This window comes from Mustela nivalis (genome assembly GCF_964662115.1).
Source record: "Mustela nivalis genome assembly, contig: HAP1_SCAFFOLD_451, whole genome shotgun sequence".
Taxonomy (NCBI): domain Eukaryota; kingdom Metazoa; phylum Chordata; class Mammalia; order Carnivora; family Mustelidae; genus Mustela; species Mustela nivalis.
This window is the reverse complement of record NW_028136204.1, coordinates 568,033-573,185: the sequence shown is the minus strand read 5'-3', so window position 1 is coordinate 573,185 and position 5,153 is coordinate 568,033.

Sequence of the window (5,153 nt, the reverse complement as noted above, 5' to 3'; positions counted from 1 at the left end):
TGCGAGGTGCCCCCCGCCAGCAGGCACGCTAGCCCCCATCTTTCCGCAGCCCCATGCGCCCGTGCTGAGGACCCCCTTCCCTCCCCCGCCGTGGCCCCGCTGCTTTTGTTCTGGACTTGGGATCCCAGGTGGAAACTAGTCCCTCAGACCTCCCTGGCAGCAAGGAGGGCAGGGAGGGATTCTTGGTTTCCTGCCCTGGGTCCTCCTCTCCCCCCATTCACAAGCCTTCTGGCTTCCCTTTCCTCTTCTCATTGTCAGTTTTCTGAAATGGTTTTCTTCTGCATGTTGACCCAAAGAGCTATTTCATGAATGAATATACACGAAACTGAGTTGGAGCCCACCTGTAGAGGCCTTTCATTAGAATGGTCTCTGGTTCTAGCCTCAGTTCAGAATACTGCATGTACCTGAGGACCAAGTCCAGATGTTTCTTTCATCTCTGACTTGAATTTGAAATCCTCCTCAGACTTCAGCTTCCAGGATTTCTCCAGTCCTTGCTCTCCCACTGTCTTGGTGGGGATCCGCCATGAGTGTTGAACACAGGAATGAATGAATGATATATACCCCAGACTGCTGGGGCTTTGTCTTCTTTTGCTGAGGTTGGAAAGGCTTGGGAGAGACCCCCTGTATGCAGATAGAGAGCTGCATGCAATTGCTTAGATAAACGTGTTCCCCACTTAATTGCTTGGGCATTGAACATTTCGCCCTTAACCAGTGGCTTGAGCAGTTAGGAGGAGACAATCTGGAGGTGAATCAGAAGATGGCTGAATCCACATGGTGGTGGTCTGGGTTTGGGAGATTTTCCTGGAGATTCAAAGGAAAGATATAAATTCTTCCAGTGTGGAGTGGTAAACATTTTATCGATGGGAGATGGAAAATAAATGGTCTGGTTAAACTTTCCCGCCCCCTCAAAACCCATTATTTGAAAACACAAAAAGGGAAGTGAAGGGAGAAATCCTCCCACTCCCATTCCCACTCACCTCCATAGCCATCTCCTCTTCCAAGAACCTAACAGACAAGGTGCCAAGAAGTGTTAGGTACCAGCAGTGGTCTCAGATCTCATTCAAGAATCATGGTGAAAGGCTTTCAAATAGATTGTGGGGGAACAGGGATCCAATTAAGGGGGACAAGTTTAAGGTTTGCCTGGTCCCCTTAAAATTAATGGCACTAGAGAAGATGAGCTTTGGGAACTATAGCTTAATGAATACAATGTGTAAAAAGCTTCAGTGAGTCATGGTGGGAAGAGGCCAAGAGGGCAGCAAACACAGTCTTAGATGATGTTATTAATAGCACTACAGGCTCTAGATTTCCTGTGGTGGTGTTCTTGGCAAGACCAGCCCGGCCAAAGTGGATACTCTCAACCTGGAACAGAGGGTCTTGAAGATGCCAGCACGTGAGGTATGATGAGAGGGTAAAATGATAGGAGGTGTCCTTTGGAAGGACTGACTCCTTGACTTTAAAAGGGAGAACCCAAATCTGTAGGTGAAATCTTTCTGGCTACAAAGAGGGCCAAGGCCTCCTAAGGTCAAGGTCTCCTCGTCACTTGCAAAGATGTCGAAGAACATATTCAGACATTTCAAAGATGTCCTCATATCATTGGTTCCCACTCTGGAATTCTATCAATAAGGTGAGAGTTCCTCTAGTTGAAAAAGAGATCTAAAAAGACTTCCCTTTCTCATGTAATTTCTGTAACCTCCAGGACACACCCACCTCCCCCTTCCAGCTCTGTAATGAAGCCACAGCTGGTGCCAATTTGTGGAACTCCTTAAAGGCTATTCTCCCTTATATACCCCGGGACCAAGTTCCCATGCTCCCTCACCCGATTTCCTGCACTCACCTCCCACCTGGTGTGTTCACACCTGCAAGTGCCTTTTACCAACCCCTTTGCCAAAAGGCAGCCAGAGTGACCTTTCAAAGACCTATCAGTTCCTGGCATTTGTCTCCATAGAAATCTGCACTGATCTTCTAACAAATTCTCAGTCCTCCAAAGGCACCCATAATCCTCCCATCAGTCTATTCATACCCCTCCAACTGACTGATGCCTGTTCTGCCCCATCTCTCTGCCCTTCAACCACACTGCCTCCTTCTTCCTGTGGAGACCTCTCATGGCACCTGCCTCCAAGCACAGGTGATTCCCATTGATGGGAAGACCCTCTTCTCTCCCCCATCTCCCCACGCCAGTTACTCCCACTTATTCGTGAGCTCACAAGCCCCATGGTACACACTCTCCATGCAGCCTGCTCTCTCTTTTCTAGCACTGGCCTCCGTTTCTAGCTGTGCTTGTGTCATGGATGTCCCTCCCCAGCCAGCCTCCAAGCTCTCCTTCCCTTTAGCTCCAACACCTGACACAGTGCCTGGCACGTAGTAAGCCTTGGCTAGCTTCTAAGAGCCTCACTGAGGGACTGAAAGCATTTTAAAAATGTCACCACGTAGGCTCGAAACTGTAGGCAGAAAAAGCTTTGCCTGGATTGACATTTTAGAGACGTATTGGTCAAGTTGGATGTGTTCACTGACTTTGCCTTGTAAAATTAAAAAAAAAAAAAAGGACCTCTGTATCGCTTCGCATCTAAGGAAGGCGCATGTATACTATTAGACCACGTTATGAGCTTAATGGAAGGAGACAAGATGTTTTCGCTAAGAAAATGTATAAGACTGTTGAGGTCAAGTGGGAGGAAACAGTCCGTTTGTTGGAGCATTGCTATCTTACTCTATCACAGCCACTCATATAAATGTGACACGGGGTGAGTCAGAATTGTCTGTCGGAGAGGAGTTAGATCTGGCTCATGTTCCTACAGACATGAAAGCCAGAAACGAAAAAGGAGGCTTTAAAAGCGTGGGTTGAGGAGGCGGTGTGGTTCACTGCGATGAGCTAAGTGCCCAGGGCCACCAGCAGACATGCTGGCCTGTGTCCGTCCTTTGTTCTGGGGTCCCTCTTGCACCATGTGGTGAGGCTGGTGGCTGGGAGAAGCTCAGGACAGGACCTGGTGGCATCTTATTTCTCCCACCCTCCTGTGGGCTCCAGTGGGCTCCAGTAGGTCCCAAGGGACAGCCTGCCTTCCTTGAAAAGCCCAGTAGCACTGGGAGCAGAAACTGGGGCCAAAGAGTGAGCACCCTGTTTGACAAGCTGGACCAGCCACCTCTTCTTCAGATGCAGGGGGAGCCCTGGCATGCTGACTCCTCCCTTCTCCCTTTCCCCTTTCCTCTTTCCTCCCTCTTTCCTTCCCCTCTCTCCTTCCCTGGTGGTGCCCTTTCCCAATGCCCACTTCATCCCTTTTCCTTTCTACATACCTGTCTTCTAGAGTTTCTTCTCTTTCCTCCCCATTATTTCCCTTCATCTGAATCTCCTCTTTGGTCCCTTTGTCCCTGCTCTCTGCTCCTCCTCCCCTTCCCTGGCCCCTGTTCAGCTCCATACTGAATGCAGGCAGAGCTGGACTAACATGCTCACTTGCTTGCTCAGCCAACCTCCAGAGAAGTCACTCTTCGGTGGCCACCTTCCTGACCCCCTGGTCGCTTCTCCACTTGTTCAGATATTGCTCTGAAGTCTGAGGAGGACAGAGTGGGGCTGCCACAGAAGCAGGCCAGAGGAGAAACCAAACCATGTGTCCACACTGTCCCCCAGCACTGCTGCTCTGAGAGCTTTCTGAGTCCTCAACAGGGTTAGGATTTAGGGGCTTCTTCAGAACCGGGAGTGAAAACAAGCATAGGTCAAAAGAAAAGCGACGGCCCCCACACAAAAATAATAATCACAAATGAAAACTATGTTAACTCTGAAGTCCCAAAGTCGAAGAATTGCCTTGAATCTGTCACTAGAAAGCACCCAAGGCCTCACTCTCTGGGTTCTGGGTGCCCTGGGAATGGCAGGAGGCTCTGACATGCACGTGGGGGTGCCGAACTATGAGGGCTAGCCTGCCCGCTGGCAGGGGGGGGGTACCTCCTGTGGCGCTGTCCTGGCACGACCCCCTGCGTAGGGGGTGTGGCGCGGCGTCCTGGGTGGTCCTGGTGCCCTGGGGTTGCTGGAAGCCTGGGCCCCGACCACTCCACCCTCCCCCCCCCACCCCCCCCGCTCCTGTCCTGCGTTTTCTGCTTCAGGTTAGGGCGCGTCGAGGTGTCACTTTACCTGTGAGCAGAGGGTCCTCCAGAGAAGCCATGGGGCAGGGAGGGGCAGCAGGCAGCAGGAATGAGAACCGGACACCGTGGCCTCTGGGGCTAAGCTGGAGCGTGGGAGCGCAGGGGCAGCGAGTATGGTGGGTCCTGCAGTCCCGAATGGGCTGCAGCACAGCACCCTGGAGCTGTGTGCCCCTCCTTCCCGCCTGGGCAATTAGCAAAGCCCCTTCTCCTGCCCCCCCCCGCCCCGCCCCCGCCCCCCTCCCTCCTGAGTCCTCTGAGAGCTCACTTCCAGCTTTGGAAATTAGCAAAGACCCTTCTCTGCGCCGGCCCTGCCCCCTCACTCCAGGGGCCTGAACCCTGGCTGGGGTGCAGGGCTATGCCCTAGCATGCTGCCCCATTGCCAGCGCCTGCGCTGGGCAGACTCATAGCCTGGCTTTCTAAGCGGGTGTCCACGGGCAGCCTGGCTGCGAAAAGATCATCAGTCCTAAAGGCCAGCTGCACTCTTGCGTCAGTTTGCTGGCTTCCAGATTGCGCCCAAAGCCAGGAACCAGCTTCCCCAGCACAGGCCTGGGCTGAGATGCCTGCCTGGGATCTGTCTGAGCAGTCTCCTCCACTCCAGGCAGGGATGGCACTTCAACCTGGATGTTTGGGTTTTTGGTTTGTTTTTTTGGTCATTGGTTATTACATGACCTCCAGGGTAGGTGCTCCACAAAGGGAGTGAAAACAGGACGCCTGATATATATGCATATGGCCACTCTAGAAAAATAGCTTGGGGTTCTCTCGGAAACGCGGCATTGGTCCTTGCACTATGGTTTAATAGAAAAGGGATTATGCACCAAGTTACTTAAATGAGCATAGGTTGAAATCGTTTACTGAGAGTAAATATTTTAAATAGTTATATTTTAACTAAATCTATCATCAATCATAAATCTATTACACGAAGGTTACAGGCAATTTAAAAGCAAGAGCACTCTCTTCAGGGTTTTAAATAATCCCTGTCTGTCTTGGCACATGAGAATGCAAAGATAGGAAATGGTTTGTAAAAGATC